At 38.1% G+C, this 22,208-nt stretch overlaps 1 long non-coding RNA gene across 1 annotated transcript; it reads right to left on the bottom strand.

The window, feature by feature from the left end:
• Nucleotides 1–41: 41 nt before the first annotated feature.
• On the bottom strand, nucleotides 42–6,994 carry LOC132054814 (uncharacterized). The gene is made up of 3 exons (XR_009414368.1): nucleotides 6,724–6,994; nucleotides 4,274–4,352; nucleotides 42–919 (listed from the first exon to the last, which is right to left on the bottom strand). It is a non-coding gene; the product is annotated as an uncharacterized LOC132054814 (long non-coding RNA).
• Nucleotides 6,995–22,208: the final 15,214 nt, after the last annotated feature.

Raw genomic sequence — 22,208 nt, 5'->3', positions numbered from 1 at the left:
CAAACCTACGTATTGGGGGAATACGGGGATCTTATGGGTTATTATTTAGTTGGGTCGGGTTTAAATGATGGAGCAGGTTTAAAAAATAATTTCGGGTTATTTTGGGGGATAATTTCCATCAAGACAGGAGTATATTTGAAAACTTTAAGAATGGGAGGGGTATTTTTTATCCAAAATAAGTTCGGGGGATATTTTTAGCCTTTTTTCAAAGTAGAGGATATTTTTGACACTTTACCCTTCTTTTAATGAGTTCTACAAGAATGTGCCACAACTCGCACATTCAAGATTGAAACTAGAGAGGTTAGAGCTCTATGTATCCCTTTTTTTTGTTGATAAGGAAAAAAAAACAAACTTTATTAATCTATGAACAACTTAACTAACATTTTCTTTATGTAGGTTGTTTACCAGATAGATGTTGGAAATATTCATTTTCCGGAGGAACCCAAAGTGGAAGAGGCTGATAGTGTTATCACTTATTTGGATCCCATGGATTGTAGACTCCGCGGACTCACTTATTCATCGCCCTTGTTTCATGGATATCACCAAAAAAGTGATCATACAAGGGATTGAGAATACACAAGAAAGAACTAAGAAGTACATAGGAGTTCCCATTGGGAAGGTTCTAGCTTGCCAACCATCTCTTATAACCTGTAGTTTGTTGTTAATTTTAATGATTTACCAATCTTGTAGGTTCCCATAATGGTTCGATCATCTTGCTGCGTGCTCAATGGGCTTGACCCACAAGAAAAGATTGCAAAGTGAGAGTGTCCATATGATGAAGGTGCATACTTCATCGTGAATGGCTGTGAGAGGGTAATAATAACTCAAGAGAGGATGAGCTCCACAAATTTATTTTTTTTGAAGTGTGGCTTGATCGCTTCCCATGACTCACGTTCGTCGATTTCATCATCCATGGTGCCTGTATATGTACAGCTAATTAAGATTAGTAGAGGATAGTTAATAGTCAAACTTGATATTAACTAAAACATATTCAGAAGGCATCCATTGAATAGATGCTTGGTATTTGTCTATACGAGCTCCTATCTGAATCTTACAGTCTGAATAAATAGCAAAATAAGGTGACACCGGAAACTAGAAAAAAAACTGAAGTCATGCTTTCTAGAGATTGTGGCTTTAAATTCTAGCCTCTTTTGGTATTTGGAGCAAGAAAAAGCACATTTTAGGCTCCAAACAAATGTGTCTTACATGACTTTTGTATTACTGTGAATAAGCAAGACGCTAAAAGCTTAGCACTTGAATCAGCAGCAACTTAGCGCACTATTTGCCAAAGTCAGTCAGACAATGAAAATGAATGACACCTAGAAATGAGGTCCCCGTTAGCTTGGAAACCAAGTTCTGGGTCCTCAATTTTCCAAAATCTTCAGAACAAGGAAGTTATTGCATAAATTAAAGCCACATAATTCAGAAACGGTTTTGTGTTAACTAGAAATTTAAAAAAAAAAAAAAAAAAAAAGTGAAAATACCTCTAGATAGACCTAAACCAATTAGTACTAACTACTAACTCTAAAAGAATCAATCATCCAACCCAAACCTTGAAAGAAATAGAAGAATAACCTAAAATCTTATTCACCTCTTTGAAAGACATCACACCCAATCTGAAGTATTGTATATCTCTTACGCTAACCTACTCGCCATTTTTCTAGGATAATCGTTTCCCCCACCCCCTTACAGATTTGCTCCACAAATCATTCATTTGGAGCACTGGATGATTGCATTTGACTCTCCCATTTTCAACTTTTACGTATTACTGGACAACTTTGTGCAGTAATAGCAATGTGAATCAAACCCATTGCTCAAAATGTGGTGAATTTCATGGCTTTGTAATCCATAACTTATCCGTTGCTTTAAAATCTTGCTTCTGAATATAAACAATTCACAATTGTGCTCACAATGGAAACTAGAAAACAGGAGATAAGCAGAGAACTCGGTAACGAATTTTGGGAAGGGTGTCAATTCTGACACCCTCGTTCTACAATGAAAGAACATCCATGTATAATTACTTCAAGCCCAACATATATCCTATTTGCTTTATTCTATTCACTGCAATTTTCTGCAACTTTATTGTCATTCTGCACATACCTTTGTTCACAATGAAGAAGAAGGGTGTAGATTCAAAAGGACTTTTTTAGCTGTAGGGTAGTTGGTAATAGACTATTCTTTCACACTACATACTGTCACAAGTTCTTTCGCCCATGTTAACAGCAGAAGACTAAAAATTTGACAAAAGAAGTCACAAATGACAAACAATCATGTTTAACCGAAAGCACTAGAAGAGTCGAGTTTCTCTCAGTTGAGTGGTAGTTCCGCTCTCTTATTTACTTTTGGTGTAAACAGAATGTTCCTAGTTGTATAGAGGATTGGGTGGAGTTTGTAGAGAATCATATGTTGTAGATTCTTGATCTTTTGGTATACCCTTTGTATACCGCTGTTGTGGCAATGTTTATGAATGAAAATACTTTTAGTTGATCAAAAAAAAAAAAAAAAACAAATAGGCAGCATTGAAAGAAAACGGTCGAGAGAAGCAAAGATAGATTGGGTAAGTTATACTATAAAACACAACAACAACAACATACCCAGTGTAATCCCACGAGTGGGGTCCGGGGAGGGTAGGATGTACGCAGACCTTACCACTACCTTTGTGGGGTAGAGAATTTGTTTCCAATAGAGGCTCAAAGAAGTGTAATTAAATCAGGGCAGAAAGGAGCATAACGGTAGCAAAAAAGCAAGATAAACAAAGCAAATGAAGTAACAGTTAGAAGTAAAAAGAAGACAAGGGCATATTTTTAGAAGACATTAAAAGGAAAGGTAAGACCAAACAAATATTTCGAATAAACTGATGGCTTCGTGTAATGACTTTAAGCTGTAATATATTACTGGAAAAAAAAACAAATAGAAGCTCATTTGCTCAGCTGTAAATAGTAGCAACCTTGCTGTGATAGTTTAAAGATGACTTAATAAATACTTATCAGTTAGCAAACTTATTAAGTACTCAAAAGGGAAAGCAAACTAACTGAAGCAAAATAAGAAGGTACTCAGGTGGATATGTCAGTATAAAGTTAGATATCCTTCAGATTCGGATTCTCTATCAAGATATGACCATTATTTAGCCATGCCTAAACAAGATCTGGAAGGGAATAAAACCACTTGGTAAAAAAAGATAAAACAGCTTGAAACTTAGGACAGAACTAACGACAACAACATACCCAGTGAATTCCCACAAAGTGGGGTCTGGGGAGAGTGGGGAGGGTAGAGTGTACGCAGACCTTAACCCTACCTTGGAGGGCAGAGAGGCCATTTCCGGTAGACCCTCAGCATAAGACAGAACTAACGACTGCTTTGAAATGCATTTAGAAGAAGATGTGATTAGGGTGGGCCTTAAAGCAGTTGGAAAGGGTAAGTATGAGGTATTTGTAAATAATTTAAATGCTAGCTGGTCATTTAGAAAGTGGTTTCTTAATGGTGCAAAAACATTTAGTTATTAAAGAAAGAAACCAAATCAGCATATACTTAGTCATATCTTGAAAAAGAAAGTTGGACAGAACTTTGAGAAAGGGATGTCAGTTCCTTTTTCTGAAACATAATAAATCTGGGCAAGACACAGCTAAGTTCCTCTGCACTAGACTTAGCACATGACCGAGAGATACATAAATGGTATCTCCAGCTCAAGTGCATCTTGAGACTATCTTTTCAAACAAAGGGCAGGGAAAGACAGGGAGAAAAACAAATAATCTTGATTACACGCTTAGGCAAATGAGTGACTATATTAAGTATAAGAGAACTCATATTCATCTTCAAATCCAAGAAGAAAACAAATAATGACTCAGTACTTTATACACCAGATTGTCACAAGTTTCTTTTCATTTTCTCTATTTGAAACTAAATGGCCAGAGCTAATGAGTAGGAGTGAGGAGCATCACTGGGTGCTCCAATTCTTCCAAAACTCATGAGTTGCTCTTTTTGGTTAACAAACCATGGCAGACTTAACATACTAAAGAAACAAAGCTTGAGTTCATATAAAAGGAGGACTTAAGTTTCATAGTTTGCAACTAGAACGGGAATACTCAGATTCAAACACACAAACAAACAAACATCTCAAATTTAAATGGGAGCCAATACGACAAAGGAAAAGCTAATGCTGAAATATAAACACACAACTCATATTCTTGCACACACAAAATAAAGAAAGCTAATCATCAAACTAATACAATACTTTGAGCGAGCAGAACAGAATTAGAAGAATAGCATCTTTTACCTTTTGTAGGGCATTAAACTGGGACTCTTCAAGTTGAGAACCAAATGCTCCTTTCCCACTGCGATTGACTATAGTCGCACTGCAAAAAAACCAGAGAAATTAAAGCCACATAATTGAGAAACAGTTTTGTGTTAAAGAGACTATTAAAAAAAAATTAAAAAAAAACAAAGAGAGAGAGAGAGAGAACAACAAGTGAAAATACCTCTAGAGAGACCTATCAATACCATAACCAATTTGTTCTAATTACTAGCTCTAAAAGAATCAATCATCCAACCCAAACCTTGAAAGCAATAGAAGGAATAAGCTAAAATCATATTAACCTCTTTGAACGCCACTTTTCTAGGATAATCATTTCCCCCACCTCCTTGCAGATTTGCTCCACAAATCATTCCTTTGAAGCACTGCATGATTGCATTTGACTCTCCCATTTTCAACTTTTACATATTACTGTCCCACTTTGTGCAGTAATAGCAATGTGAATCAAACCCATTGCTCATAATGCGGTGAATTTCATGGCTTTGTAATCCATAACTTATCCGTTGCTTTAAAATCTTGTTTGTGAATATGAACAATTCACAATCTATGCTCACAACGGAAACAAGAAAACAGGAGATAAGCAGAGAAAAAAGTAACGAATTTTAGGTCATAGTGGAAAAATGCTAGCTCTGTACCATTTTACATAGGTATATGACACTTCAATGGGTCAGAAATAACACCGTTGTTCTACAATGAAAGAACATCTATGTATAGTTACTTTAAGCCCAACACATATCCTATTTGCTTTTTTCTATTCACTGCAATTGTCTGGTTGTTTCACTTTATTGTTATCTACACAGAACTTTTGTTTTTTGAGAAGGTAATTATTCTACACATACCTCTATTCACAATGAAGAAGAAGGGTGTAGATTTTTTAGCTGTAGGGTAGTTGGAAATAGACCATTCTTTCACACTACATACTGTTACAATTTCTTTTGCCCATTTTAACAACAGAAGACTAAAAATGTGACAAAAGAAAAGTCACATATGGCAGATAATCATGTTTAACTGAAAGCAATAGAAGAATCAACACAATTTTTTGTGGAAAAACAAATAGGCAGCAGGATTGAAAGAAAACAGGTTGGGAGGAGCTAAGATAGATTGGATAACTTGTACTATAAACGCAACCTGATGCTTTGGAACGTATAACAAAAGCACAAACAAAACCGCATTACGTTTTCTTTTACTCCGTTCAACAAGTAGCAACAGATTTTAAACAAAAGCATTGAAATAAATTGCACCAACTAGCAAAGACGAGAATGGATATTGTCCTACAAATTAGATTGTAAGAATGTTGTACATTTTTCTTGAAATATCATGTGTTCATCTTTACACTCAGGTGGCCACTCTTATTATGCGCATCAATTTTAAGCAGCAATAGAGATATTCAGTCGGATCAATTTTAATATGCACCATCTAAAAGTCTAATTTGACAATTCTATAACGGTTAATCAAACATCTATTCAGAATGAGCAATCTAATAGTATCAGTAGTCGATTTCTGATACATTAGGACATTATCAGGGAAAATCCATGAATAATTGTCCATTTCGGTATACGAGAATAGGAACAAGATAACAAAATTAAACGTAAATGCCGAGCAGTTTTGGTTGCAGGCTTGCAGCAAACCTAAAAACAAGTAAATTTAAGACCATCTACAAGTCTAATTTGACAATTCTATAACAAACAATCAAACATCTACCAAAAAGCAGGACCTATGGACTCGTTTGGCCATCAGAATTATTAACTTTTTTCCCAGAATTTTTTTCACATTATTTGAAAATCAGATTTTGGCCATGAAATTTCTTGGAAAAACACCTAAAACCTTGTTTTCACGTTCAATACATTTAAACAGCCAAATATTCTTTGCATAAACAGGCCCTTAAACTTGACCTCAGCTGGCAAGTATGCCCTCCAACTTTGAGTGTGCACAAGTAGGCACCTCAACTTGTCTCCACTTTGTCAGTTGAACACTCCAACTTACAAAATGATCATCTAGACACCTCCAAAATTTATGTGTCATGTCAGTATCACATCAGCATTTGTGTTTACATGTTCAACTTTATACAAGTGGAGGTGCCTACTTGTGCACACCCAAAGTTAGAGAGCATACTTGCCAGCTGAGACCAAGTTTGAGGTCTGTTTATGTATTATGCCTAAACTAAAACCAAAACATAACTCCATCTTCAACTCAAACTTCAAATATTCCAAATAAAGTGAAATTTAACACCTTCTAAAAGTCTAGTTTGACAATTTTATAACAAACAATCAAACATCAACTAAAAATGAGCAATCTAATAGTATCAGTAGTCGATTCCTGATACATTAGGACATTATCAGGTAAAATAAGTAGCAAAATACATGCACAGTTATGCATTTTAGTACAAAATAACTAAAATTGAACGTAAATGCAACCTTGATAAAGTTTCTTGTGCAGCAATTTTGGTTGCAGCAAAGCTAAAACAAGTAAAATTTAAGCGTAAAATTTAAGCTTACTGTGTAGCGAGAACAACGCCGAAGCAAGAGCTTCTAGGTTTATCTTAGCTGATGTGAGTGAAAAATTTCTTAAGTGTGTTTCTTTTTATTTTTTTGGTCTTGGAAAATTTCTTACGTGGGCATTTGCTTTTTGGCGGAAATGTAAGTCTTACCGTGTACGTTTTTGCAAAATGAAAATAAATTTTAATCCTCAAAAAGTTTTATTTTATAGTACCAATAATTATATCAACAATGATATTTGGAGGAAGCACTACACCATGGCATTTTATTACAGTGATAGAGGACATATAGAAATTCATGCAAAACTATAATGTACATATTCAACACACATACAGAAAAGGTAACATGATGGCTGATTTTTTTAATAAATCTTCCATTCGATAGTGGAATTCAGAACTTTTCAAAAATTACCGGTTGCATGAAAAAGGTACAATTCATAAATTTGAGGATTAAACCCAAACCAAACCCCACTTTGTGGGATTTCACTGAGTATGCTGTTTTTGTTGTTGTTAAGGATTAAAACCAAGAAAATAGCATGATAATCATAAGCACTCTCAATATTCTGGATCTACTGGAGCTATACACAGACAAGCTGCAAGGAGGAACATCTTTGTAACTTAGTTATAGTACATATTCTAGGAAGGGAGAGCTTCACGAGCTTAAACTTCAATCTAATTATAATTTTTCTTATTTTAGCATCTTCTTATTTTGAGCAATATGTAAGATACAATTGTTATTCCATCTTTATTAATAAAATACACCAATAGGACCCCCTATTGGCATATTAGAAAAAAGAAAAGAAAAAAAAAAGATCAACTTCTTGCCATTTATTGAAAATTACCGGTAATATTATAGTTGTTAGTTAAAAATTATTGCAATGACAAGACTCATGGCGAAGTTAACGCTGAGCTGGAGGTTTGGAGATAGACTTTGGGGTCAAAGGGTTCAGGTTGAGTAAGATTAAACTTCAAGCTCCAAATATACTGTGACGCTCCAAATTCTCATTTTACGCTCTAATGTTCTTAACACATGTGACGCATGCTCTAATACATCCCAATGTAGTCAAATTACATATTACACAGGTATTCCTCATCATCGAAAACACATAACTAGTTCATTCGACTCATCCGAGTATTTAGCTCTTAAGTTCAAAGTCACCCAATTTTCCAATTACTCATTTATTGCCTTGTTGACTTCAGTTCATTCAACAATTAAGTTATCGATTCTATTGAATTATTAGAAATTTAAAACAATATCATCTACACCAACCCATCACTATTTATCATTTTCTTCCTTTCAAGAACCCTTATTTACATTCATTTCAAGAACTAGTGTAAAACTAGAATAAATGGTTATTTTTGCTTCATATTATATCACAAATACTTAATGGATAAATTTTCTTGAGGCTCTGATGAATAAATTACTCATTTTGTTCAAAACCCTAACTTGAGCTCACTTGAGGTTTCTTAAAGATTTCTTGCAATTCCTATGAGTTTGATCCATAATAATGACAATATAAACATTAAAACCGTGTTAATCTATCATAAAATCACCATAAGTTAAGTGTAGAAAATTATCCGAGCGTCCATTTTAGGAAATTTAATTTGCACCTTAGTTTTGGAATATGTCTATTTTCGTTCCTATAATACAATATGAATATATTTCACATTTAAAATGGTGAAGCTAATTACACAACATCCCTGAAATGGATATTTCCCAAGAAGACCTAGTAACACGATCTGTTTGCCTAATAGACCGGTAACCCCAGAACATTTCTAGCAAGCTGTCCATCTATAAGTTTATATCTAGGATATCATAGGATAGGGCAGTATCGTGCAAGTTTACTACAACAGAACTTCCTAACGAAGACGGATATTTTCTCTTGCTTAAATTGATTATGAATTCCGTGCATGACGGATGGTCATGCAGGAATAACTGTCGTCGATCATTTTGTAATAAGTAGATGCAAGAAAAGAAATGATATCTTATTTGTAGGAGAATAAATAATAAAAAAAGTGAAAATGTGTGTGGCATCAGGCATGATGATAGATAACGTAACATTGGGTTGCACCCAATAATCCTCATTATAACTAACTAAATATAATTGTCACCCTAATGTAGAGGCTTACTCCAGAGTGTGTGTGTATATATATATATATATATATATATATATATATATATATATATATATATATATATATATATATATATTCACACACACATACACACCGTTCACCACCAGAAACATTAAAGAGAAGTTATGAGTTCAATCTCAATCAAATACTGTTGGGAAACCAAGGTAAAATCACAATAATAATATTTATAATTTATTTAGTAAAATAATAGCACTGGGAAATTAGAATTACTATATATGATAAGAACTCTTAGAGTAAATATATCAATTGACTTTAATCATGCTAGACATTATCCTAAAATAACTATTTCAGTAGTGTGAAATGTTTTCTAAGGATTAAACAAGTCCATCTAATTAGAGGATATCGAAATTAACAAAATTAATGGCAAATGCACACGTAAGAAATTTTCCAAGACTGAGGATCTCCCTGAGCCCCTTCCTGATTTTGTAAGTGTTTGTTTTTATTTTTTCGGTCTTGGAAAATTTCTTACGTGTGCATTTGCTTTTTGGCGGAAATATTAAGAGTTCTGTGGACGTTTTTGCAAAATGAAAATAAATTTTAAAAGTTCATCCTCAAAAAGTATAATACCATTAATTATATTTGAGAGGAAGAAGCACTACACCGTGGCATTTCATTACAGTGATAGAGGACATACAAAAATTCATGCAAAACTGTAATGTACACATTCAGCACACATACAGAGAAGGTAATGTATATGGTAAAAACCGGATATGCGCAAGACCGGTGACACCAGGGGCAGGGGTAAGATCAAATGAGCACGAGTATGATCAGTCTTTTCCTCAGACCGGGGATTGCCCCAGATGTGGCTGATCCGAGAAAAGAGAAGTAAATCTGTTGGTCCAGTGTCTCCGGACCAAACTCTGCGTTGCCGTTAGCCAGGTTTCACCAAGTCAACTTCTCGTGGCCGTTAGCCCGGTTTCTCTGTGTCCGGATGGAACGTGGCCGTTAGTCCAGTTTACCAGCTGCAGAACAGCCACGCGTCAAGACCGTTCTGCCATCTTGTACTAACAACCGTACGGTCCTAGCTTATCCTTTTAGGGTTTCTTTATTCCAAAAGGGCTTTGTGTAGTATGAAAAGCCCATGAGGCAAAACTATAAATATAGGACATTTCACTACTTTTAGGGTTAGCTTTTTGAAATCTAGAACATTGTAATAGCAAATATATATTAAAGCATTATCTCTCTCTCTCTCTCTAGTCTGAATCAGTGGATCTTTGTGGTTTTGCTTATTCTTCTAACACCATTAGCTTAATCATCTATAGCAACATATTCATTCAAGGCATTGATATATATATTCATTTATACATATTATAGCACGCAAATCCATAAATATTTCTCATAAACCCAAAATAGATTAAAGTTATCCACATATCCTATACCTCACTTACAAATTCAATTTTTACCTAAATTCGGGGTAAACAGTTTGGCGCCCACCGTGGGGCTAGGATAATAGTGGTTTTTTAATCTTGGCTTCTATCTCCTACCCGTTGGATTAAGAAATCTTTTGCTGATCTCTGTAATGGGCAATCTGGTCATGTCAACAACAACGAGATTGTGGCCGAAAACGAGAACAGTAGGCTACGGGACCTACCAGCAGATCCCATCGACCCAAATTCTATTGATTCGAGGAAGGCCTCAACCGCGAACACCGTGAACCAGAAAATGCCACCCAGCTGGCCACTGATCCCTTAAGTACTCATAATTCAATTACTTTATCCCGGGCACAAGGCCGAAAAGTACCGGATACCCCGGATGAGGTTAACTTAAGTTTAATTTTTGAAATGTTGCAGGAACAGAGAACCGCCATCGCCGAACAAGGAATCACAATAGCTCAGCTGTAAAGTAAAAATAATAAAGCGGCCCCGGAGAGGTCGAAAGGCGTCGCCGAACCAAGAAGGGATGAAATGCGGATAGTCGAAAGTAATGGATCGGGAGCCGGTTCATCCACCGAAGTTCTGAGAATGCTCGAAACATTGGCAAAGCGGGTAGACTCAACTGAGAAGCGGATGGAGCTCCCTCCGGTTCAGGAGGAATGGGCTGCACAAGCTTTTACCAAAGGGCTTAATCCTCGGAGCTCGACGGCTTCGTTCAAACTAAAAGAAAACTTGCTAGAATACGAGGCTGTGACCTGGGCAGATGTCCATAATAGATACGAATCAAAGATTCGGGTAGAGGATGACCAACTCGAACTTCCCCCGGGGCCCATAAATATGAGCAAAAGTGTTATATCCCGTATTTTTGTACATTGGAACAATCCGGATTAATTATGATAAGTTAAGGACAAAACCATTTCGGGATGCAAAGTCGAGACTTTGGACCTTCGATTTTATTTTGAGATATAAGTTGTTCATGAATTTGTTTGCATGGAACACTTAGAAAATTTGGGACCAAAAATGAAATTAGTGGAACTTGAAAATTATGCATTTTTCATGCATTTGGTCGTGTGGCTTGGAGGAAGGCCCACACAATTTGTGGACAATTTTAATTGGTCCAACACTTGTGTGGGCCAAGGGACACTTGTATAAGTCTTGCATTAGTTCAAAAGATGACTACCAACTCATTTTCATCATCCAACACTTAGAAAAATATCAAGAAGTTGAAGCACCACAAAAGGTGACTCTCGCCAAGAACAAAAAAATTGAAGATCAATTTGAGCCTTCCCAAAAATATTTCCTTGCTACAAAACCACTAATTGGAGGTCCTAAGTAGCGTGGAAGTGTTGTTGAAACATCAACCCGCTAATTTTCATTATTGCAAACCCTAGCCTCTTGTGAAGTGGAAGAAGTAAGGTAAGAATTTATCATGTTTTATGTGTTATAAAGGTCGTATGTATGTTGTAGTATGTTAAAATGGATGAAAATCATGAACGAATTGTCGTTAGTATTTCCGTTGTCGTCGTTATGGATTCTAGGAGGAAAAATGCAAGTTTAATGACTCAAAGTAATGTTATGTTAGTTATGGGATGATTTGGAAATTTATGCGAATTTTATGTGATTTTGTATTTATGAGGATTGCATTGTTAATGTGTGGATTATTAGTGTAATTCATGAATTTGGAAGGAAAGAATGTAGATCATGTTGTTTTCGGGTTTGGAGACAAATTCGGGTAGATTGGAGCAATTGTTGGATTGTTAGAAATATTGTATAAATTGTTTAAGATGTTCTTGAATGTTGTTGGTATGGGTTCAGGTTAGTTTTGGAATGTATGAGCGTTGATGTTGGCTTGAATGTAAGCCGTTGAATTGGATATATTGAAAGTTGTTGAATGATGGAAAAGAGAGTTATTAATGATGTATTGCCTCCGGATTGATTATTAATGTTGCTAGGTTGGTTGTTGTTGTTGTTGTTGATTTTGGAGTTAAATTCTCGGGGTTTGGTCTATTTACGGAAATGCGCTTCAAATTTCGTAGAATTAAGGGCTAATGTGGAATTAAATGCCCAAATGTTTATCGCTAATGGTTGGCATATTATGAATTGTTTGTAGACCTTGGGCGGCCGAGGTGTAGGTTGAGGTTAGCTTGAGTTTGGAGTAGCTTTGGAAGCGTTCAAGGTATGTAAAGCGCAATCCTTCCTTCTTTTGGCATGCCTTAGTCGTAAATGAGCAAGATACGAGCCTCGAGGAAATTCTACTCTCGCGATCCCGACCATGTCCATGATTTTTATTTGTTTCTTAGTCTTCGTATGCTTGACAAGATGAAATATTGGCCCTTATGTCTTTGGTATGACTAAGTTTCAAAAGTTGCATAAAAGTTTGGTTTTTAAAAAAATTTTGTTCCTAAATGATTCCGAAAACTACGAAAGTCCGTAACTTTCACAGACAGAACCGGATCGCTTCGATATGCTCAAAAATGATTCTCTGATGTATGATGGCTATGTTTTCCATAGGCGGGCCCGATTCGGGTCGACACCCCTCCGTGGGCCCCGCGACTTTCTTTATGTACTTTGACGATTTTTTGAAAGGATATGATATGACTATTATTCCGATTTCAAGTACGATCAGGTTACTTATCTTTCGAGTTTGCAATAATGATTCGATAACATAGGACGACTATGATTTTCGTAGGCGGGTCCGGATTGAGTGGACGCTCGTCCCGTGAGAGTCCCGCGATCTTCTCGTAAAATTCGACGGCTTTTGAAAGAATTCGATATGACCATCTTCCCCCGAGTATGATTACTTATTTGTCTGTTGAGTCTGAAATAAGGATTTTATGTATGTGATTTTGATATGTCCCCGAGTGACGTTCGGGCGAAAATCTGATTTGACTACTGTTTTGGCCTATAAACGATGGTTCGTTTCGATTAACCTACTAAGTCTTTGAAAATGTTTTAGATCGTATTTGGCTACTTATGATTCTGCTCGTGCATTTGTTGTTACGTTTTCGCCGAGTCCGGGCCGGTATGTGGTGTTACCGCATTTGGATTCTTGACCCGCGGTATGTGATGTGATATTGCGCCGGATTCTTGGCGCGGTATGTGATGTTGCGCCGGATTCTTGGTCGCGGTATATGTATGTGTGATATTGTGCCGGGTACTTGACCGCGGTATGTGTATATGTGATTTCGGCAGTCCGGATTATGATCATTCGGTTAATGTCGGTTCATATGATATGTTTGATTTTCCGTATGCTTGTAGACAAATGTTTTCCAAAGAAAGCTAAGCATTTTGGCATCCGGATATGCACTTACTTCTTTGTACTTTCGGTTATAACTCGACTTGCTTACCGTATCTTTTGGCTTTGCATACTCGCACATATTAATCATCGACCCCCTTTTTTTCGTGGGTGCGTGCCTCGTACGCGAGTACGAACGTCGGGTTCGGTGATCCGCCCGTCTAGAGACACCATCCTATTTCGTTGGAGAGCTCCGCTTTATTTGAGCCTACATTTGGTATATATTCTCCCGTTGTGTATGTATTTGTGTATTCGGGGGTACGGCGGGGGCCTGTCAAATCATATGATTACTGTTCCGTTTAAGGTACATGGACATAGATGTGGGTTATGTACGGTTTGGTTCGGATGCGTTGAGTAAGTTGTGTTTGGGCGGCTCATCGGGGCGCGCGCGACGTTGTGTTTGCGTGTATGTGTCTTTGCTACGTTATGTATATTATGACCTTACCGGCTTTTGTGCAGTTTATATGTTTGTATGTGACGGTTTGGAACCACGTATGATCTCTATGTCGGTATAGATTGTTTGTATGCTGATTTCGGTTATTGAGTGCGTATGGGTGCCCAGCTCGGGCACTAGTCACGGCCTACGGGGTTGGGTCGTGACAAAAAGCTCTGAGAGATCGAGGAAAAATTACAAGCCGGAGTCAAGACCATCGAGGGAAAGGTATCGGCCATACTCTCATTTGGAAAAGCCAAGCTTCAGGTCGGAAAAATCAAGGGTTGGTCCCAGTCAATTCTCCGGTCGGGGTGATAAACGGACCGAGCGCCCGTCGAACAGTCGAGGTCTATCATTTAGAAGTGATGCCGGGAGTTCGGCTAGCAACAAAGACCTACCGAGGATATCGGAGTACAACTTCAGCATTAATACCTCGGATCTCGTCTCCGCCATTGGTCGTATCGTGAAGCAAGATGGTCGAGACCACTGAGATCAGATCCGGGTCAACTGGACCCGAGTGTGATGTGTAGGGGTGGGCGTTCGGTTGTTCGGTTCGATTTTTTCAAAGTTCGGTTCGGTATTTTGGTTTCGGTTTTTTTAAAGTGGAAACCGAACACCGCACCGAATTAGTTCGGTTCGGTACGGTGTTTTGAAGTTCGGTTCGGTTTCGGTTTTCTAATTCGATTTTTTGACATTGGTTAAGCAACAGTCACCCGTTAATAATATTCAAACTTTTCCATATCAACAAAAGTTACACTAGACATTTAGAGGTATCGAAATCGAAAATAAACCACATGGAACTCAAAAGCAACAGCAACAATACAGCCTTAGAAGTAGATATCAAGGGAATTCTACCTTATTTAAATTTGAACTCCACGTAGTAGCATCATACATTCCCAACTCATATTTTGCAGAAATCACCACTAACCTAATACAATTAACACCTCTCTAGAATTTTAAACAGTAGAACGGTTACTTCTTTAGTTTAATTTTATTCTCTATTTCTCTGTTAAAATCATGAAGCATGATAGCATTCGGAAAATACAACACTTAAATATTACAGTATACGAATAAATCAAAAAATCAGAAGAATAATTTGATGCTTACTCACCCGTTAAAGAAACATATCATAACACTATCCTAGCACAGTGGAACTTGAGGTCTCTTGCCAATTCTGGTAGATGTTAAAACAACATTCCACAGTGAACATAAAGCAATAGTGCTTAACAACAACTTATTGCTAGTTTCAATTATAGGCTAATGTCTACAACCTTGGCTACCAAATGATTCATGATCAACACTGACCATAAGATTGACTATCTAATTTCCTTGAACTTGCGCACTCATATCATTATATGCATCTAATATCATTATATATTGATATAAAAAAAATTATATTAAATATTCGGTTAAACCAAAAATCCGAAATCGAACACTGAACCGAACACCGAATTTGCTATTTAAAAAAATCGAAACCGAACCGAAACACCGAAACACTGGAAACCGAAAAACCGAATCCATTCGGTTCGGTTCGATTTTTCGGTTTTCGGTATTTATGCCCACCCCTAGTGATGTGTGAGTACCACGGAACTCATGGGCACAGAACTGAAGACTGTCGCCAATTGAGGGAGGAGGTGGCTCGGTTACTGAAAAATGGCCACCTTCGAGAATTCCTGAGTGAACGAGCTAAAAGCCACTACAAGGAAAGGGAGTCCCACAAACGGGCCGAACCGGTGGAACCTCAGCATATAATCAACATGATAATCGGAGGTACAGATGCTCCTCGAGAAACGGTGATGAAATGGACAAAGGTTACCGTTATGCTTGAGAAGGGCGGCCGGGATTACGTGCACGAGGGTTCCATCTCCTTCAGCAACGAAGATGCAGAAGGCATCATTCAACCACTCAATGATGCGTTGGTAATTTCTATTCTTATTTTTAAATCACAAGTTAAACATATTTTGATTGACCCAGGTAGCTCGGCCAACATCATCCGGTAGAGAGTGGTTGAACAGCTAAGGCTACTTGATCAGATTGTACCGGTAGCTCGAGTGCTTAGTGGGTTCAATATGGTGAGTGAAACCACGAAGGGAGAGATTTCTTTGCCGGTCAACATTGACGGCACCATTCAACAGACGGTGTTCTATGTCATCGAAGGGGATATGAAGTATAATGCTTTGCTTGGCAGATCGTGGATACATAGCATGAGGGCTGTGCCATCGACATTACATCAGCTGTTGAAATTCCCAACACCGTAGCGGATAAAAACCATCCGAGGTGAACAGCCCGCTGCAAGAGAGATGTTCGCGGTCGAGGAAGCGCCACTCTTTCCCAAAAAATCGGATCCAAAAGACGATGAGTCAGTCGGTGGTAAGGACTCTAAATAGCAACTAAAGTGTACGGTTCGACAGCGGAGCAGAAGGGGTCGGACTCGGAGTATGAAGAGGATGATTTCGGTGTACCTAGATCATTCGTCTTGCCAGATGACTCGGATGCAACCAAGTCTACAGTAGAGGAGCTGTAGCAAGTCATTGTGTTCGAATATCTAAAGGATAGAAAGGTATACAGGCACGGGGTTAACCTCGGAGCTCAGGAACAAGTTAATTAAGTTTCTTCAAGCTAATGCCGATTGTTTCGCATGGTCCCAATAGATATGACAAGTGTGCCACCGAAAGTGACGACTCACAAGCTCAGCCTTAACGGGAGATTTCCCCTGGTGAAGCAGAAGAGGAGGCCCATGGTAGAGCCAAAACACGCTTTCGTAAAGGATGAGGTAACAAAGCTTTTAAAAATAGGCTCTATCCGGGAGGTAAAATACCCGGACTGGCTAGCTAACGTAGTGGTGGTGCCGAAAAAAGGTAATAAATTTAGAATGTACGTTGATTATAAGGATTTAAACAAAGCATGCCCGAAGGATTCATTTCGATGCCTCACATCGATAGAATGATCGATGCGACGACCGGGCATGAGATGTTAAGTTTTCTCGATGCTTACTCCGGGTACAACCAAATTCGGATGTACCCGGAGGATCAAGAGAAAACATCCTTTATTACCCGAAATGAGACTTACTGTTACAATGTCATGCCCTCAGATTAAAAAATGCCGGTACAACTTATCAACGCCTAGTTAATAGGATGTTCGAAGAACAGATAGGGAAAACAATAGAAGTTTATATTGATGACATGGTAGTCAAGTCCCTGGAAACAGAGGACCATTTAAAACATTTACAGGAAACTTTCGATGTACTCCATAAATACAACATGAAGCTTAACCCGGAGAAATGTGCCTTTGGTGTCCAATCGGGCAAGTTCCTAGGTTTCATGGTGTCCGACCGGGGAATTGAAATTAATCCGGACAAGATCAAAGCCATCGAGGATACTGAGGTGGTAAATAACGTCAAAGGAGTGCAAAAGCTCACCGGAAGGATAGCAGCGCTGAGTCGGTTCATATCGAGATCTTCGAATAAAAGTCACCATTTCTTCTCCTTATTAAGAAAGAAGAATGACTTCGTTTGGACACCAGAATGCCAAAGAGCCTTGCATGAATTGTGTCCAGCCCGCCTCTGCTGCACACACCGAAGGCGGATGAGCAGTTGTTTCTCTACCTTGCTGTATCCGAGGTAGCTGTAAGTCGTGTTTTGGTCCGAGAAGAATCTGGTACGCAATGCCCTATATATTATGTGAGTAGAACTTTAGGGGATGCGGAGACCCTTTATCCCCACCTTGAAAAGCTAGCTTTGGCATTGGTAAGTGCTTCAAGAAAGCTCAAACCTTACTTTCAATGCCATCTGATATGCGTAGTAACTACTTATCCTCTAAAGAACATCATGCATAAATCGGAATTGTTGGGTAGACTGACCAAATGGGCCGTAGAGATCAGCGGATATGATATCGAATACAAACCCCGGACGACCATTAAGTCCCAAATCTTAGCCGATTTTGTGGCAGATTTTACCCCGGCTATGATCCCCGAGGTTGAGAAAGAACTTCTGCTAACCTCGAGAAAGGCTTCGGGTATTTGGTCTTTACACACGGACGGGGCCTCGAACCTCAAAGGTTCTGGGCTAGGCATCGTCCTTAAAACCCCCGCCGGGGATGCCATTAGACAGTCGATTAGAACTATTAACTTGACTAACAATGAAGCCGAGTATGAGGCTATGATTGCAGGTTTGGAATTAGCTCGAAGTATGGGGGACGAAATAATCGAAGCAAAATGCGACTCTTTCTTGGTTGTTAACCAAGTAAATGGCGTCTTCGAGGTTAAGGATGAACGAATGCAAAGGTATCTGGAGAAAATCCAAGTGATACTACATCGGTTTAAAGAGTGGACCGTGCAGTAGGTACCCAGGGAGCAGAACAGCGAAGCCGACGCATTGGCCAATTTGGGCTCTTCAGTCGAAGGGGAAGAAATCAACCCCGGCACTATAGTGCAGTTGATGAATTCGGCGGTAGAAAACGGGCATGCTGAAATAAACACGATGGGTCTAACTTGGGATTGGTGCAACAAATACATCGACTACTTGCAAAATGGAAAGCTCCCAAGTGACCCAAAAGAATCACGGTCACTAAGGACAAAAGCAGCACGGTTCTACTTAATAGACGGCCAATTGTATCGACGGTCTTTCTTCGGGCCCCTGGCCAAATGTTTGGGTCCCAGAGAAACCGATTATGTGATGAGAGAGGTCCACGAGGGGACCTGCGGTAATCACTCAGGTGCAAAAGCCTTGGTTCGAAAAATTATCAGAGCCGGTTATTACTGGAACCGGATGAAGGAGGATTCGAAGAATTTTGTCCGGAAATGTGATAGGTGTCAAAGACATGCCCCGATGATCCATCAGCCCGGGGAGTTGCTACACTCGGTGATATCACCTTGGCCCTTCATGAAGTGGGGAATGGACATTGTTGGTCCTCGCCATGGGCACCGTAAGGCCCGTTTTATTTTGTTTTTTGCCGACTATTTCTCCAAATGGGTTGAAGCGCGAGTGCCTTCGAAAAGATCGAGAAAAGGAGGTTATTGACTTCATATGGGACCACATTATTTGTCATTTCGGCATCCCGGCCGAGATAACTTGTGATAACGGTCCTCAGTTCATTGGCAGCAAGGTCAATGATTTCCTCGAAGGGTTGAAGATCAAGAAAATTGTATTAACTCCGTATCACCCAAGTGCAAACGGACATGCAGAATCCACGAATAAAACAATAATTCAAAATCTAAGGAAAAGATTTAAAACATCGAAGCATCGTTGGAGGGAAGTGCTACCGGAGGTATTGTGGGCTTACAAAATCACATCAAAATCAAGCACGGGAGAAACGCCTTTCTCGTTGGTCTACGGGGCCGAAGCTCTCATCCCCGTAGAAGTTGGTGAACCGAGTCTCCGATTCAGATACACCACCGGTGATTCAAACGAAGAGGCCATGGCCATAAAACTCGACCTCACGGACGAACTTCGCGAAAACGCATTGGTCCGTATTACAGCCCAGAAACAGAAAATGGAAAGGTACTATAACCGGAGGGCCAATTTTCGACATTTCCAAGTTGGGGACTTGGTGCTTCGGAAAGTTACTTTGAACACCAAGAATCCCAATGAGGATTATTGCAACAACGTGCAACAACTTTTTTTTTTTGTTGCCTAAAGTAATTTTTGCAACAATAATTAATACTATGACAACAAAATTAAATTCTTTGGCAATAAAAAAATCATTTGCCAACAATAAAACTAAGTTGTTGCCAAATGTAAAAATTTTTGTTGCGATTTCTATACTTTCTTGTAGTGCCTTCTCTGCATATGTGCAAAGTTAAGAAGTGATCAAACTTTTCCATCAGGCTTTTGATTTGCTGGACAGTATCCAAAATATTACATGGAGGATTTGATATTCCAGTGATCTAGTGTATGAGTAATTCAGAGTCACATTGTAACTCCAAAAGTTTTATCCCATTATTCCAGCACCATTCTATTCCAATCAGTAAGGCAAGAGCTTCAACAGAGTTGTTAGAGTTTTCACCATAGGCAGTAGCATAGGCAGATAGCATCTCACCTTCCTCGTTTCTAATGATTCCTTCTCCACCACTTGGGCCAGGGTTACCCCATGAGCTACCATCAGAGTTTAGCTTGACAATCTGGAAAAGATACAATTCACAAACTTGTGGATTAAAACCAACCTAGACCACACTTGTGGAACTTCACTGGATATGTTGTTGTTGTTGTTGAGGATTAAAACCGAGAGAATAGCATGATAATCACAAACACTCTCAATATTTGGGATCTACTGTAGCTATACACAGACAAGCTGCAAGAAGGAACATCTTCGTAACTTAGTTATAGTACATACTCTGGGAAGGGAGAGCCTCACGAGCTTAAACTTCAATCTAATTATAATTTTTCTTATTTTAGCAACTTCTTATTTTGAGCAAAATATAAGAAACAATTGTTATTCCATATTTATTAATATAAAATACACTAATAGGACCCCTTATTGGCATAAGAAGGAAAAAAAAAAGGGTCAACTTCTTGCCATTTATTGAAATTACCGGTAATATTATAGCTGTTAGTTAAAAAATATTGGAATGACGAAACTCGCTTCGGAGTTAACGCTGAGTTGGAGGTTTGGAAACATATTTTGGGGTCTAAAAGGTTCAGATTGAGTAGGATCAAACTTCAAGCTCCACTACCACACTCCAAATTCTCATTTGACGCTCTAATGTTCTCAGCACATCTGACGCATGCTCCAATACATCCTAATGTAGTCAAACTACATACTACACATGTATTCATCATCATCGACAACTCATAACTAGTTCATTCGACTTATCCGAGTATTTAGCACTTAAGTTCAAAGTCACCCAATTTTCCAATTACCCATTTATTGCCTTGTTGACTTCAATTCATTCAACAATTAAGCTATCGATTCTATTGAATTATTAGAAATTTAAAACAATATCATCTACACCAACCCATCACTATTCATCATTTTCTTCCCTTGAAGAACCCTTATTTACATTCATTTCAAGAACTAGTGTAAAACTCGAATAAATGGTTATTTCTGTTTCATATTATATCACAAATACTTAATGGATAAATATTCTTGGGGCTATGATGAATAAATTACTCATTTTGTTCAAATCCCTAGCTTGAGCTCACTTGAGGTTTCTAAAGATTTCTTGCAATTCCTATTAGTTTGATCCATAATAATGTCAATATAAACATTAAAAACCATAGTAATCTATCATGAAATCACCTCAAGTTAAGTGTAGAAAATTATCCGAGCATCCGTTTTAGGAAATTTAATTTGCTCCTTAGTTTTGGAATATGTCTATTTTCGTTCCTACAATACAATATGAATACATTTGACATTTAAAATGGTGAAGCTAATAATTACCCAACATCCCTGAAATAGATATTGCCCAAGAAGACCCAGTAACATGATGTGTTTGCCTAAGGGACCAGTAACCCCAGAACATTTCTAGCAAGCTGTCCATCGATAAGTTTATATCTAGGATATCATTGGTTAGGGAAGTATTGTGCTAGTTTACTACAACATAACTTCCTAATGAAGACGGATATTTTCTCTTGCTTAAATTGATTGTGAATTCCGTGCATGAATAACTATCGTCGATCATTTTGTAATAAGTAGATGCAAGAAAAGAAATGATATCTTATTTATAGGAGAATAAATAATACAAAAAGGTGAAAATGTCTGTGGCATCAGGCATGGTGATAGATAATGCCGAAGGAAGAGCTTCTAGGTTTATCCTAGCTGATGTAAGTGAAAAATTTCTTACGTGTTTCTTTTTGGGTCTTGGAAAATTTCTTACGTGGGCATTTGCTATTTGGCGGAAATATCAAGTGTTCCAAGAACGTTTTTGCAAAATGAAAATAAATTTTAAAAGTTCATCCTCAAAAAGTTTTATTTTATAGTACCAATAATTATACGGTAAAGGGCCAAATATACCCCTATACTATGAGAAAAAGTTTAAATACACCCCTCGTTATATTTTGGGTTCAAATATACCCCTATCGTTATATTATTGGATCAAATATACCCCTCATCCGTTAAGTTTGTCCAAGGTGGACATCTAATCCTACGTGACAATAACATTTGATGAGATGGATGACACATGAGATGCCACCTCAGCGCCCATAACCCATT

The sequence above is a fragment of the Lycium ferocissimum genome, chromosome 4 (genome assembly GCF_029784015.1).
Source record: "Lycium ferocissimum isolate CSIRO_LF1 chromosome 4, AGI_CSIRO_Lferr_CH_V1, whole genome shotgun sequence".
In the NCBI taxonomy this organism is placed as follows: Eukaryota; Viridiplantae; Streptophyta; class Magnoliopsida; order Solanales; family Solanaceae; genus Lycium; species Lycium ferocissimum.
Note: the sequence above shows the minus strand (reverse complement) of the source record. Positions and strands in the feature narration are given on the sequence as shown.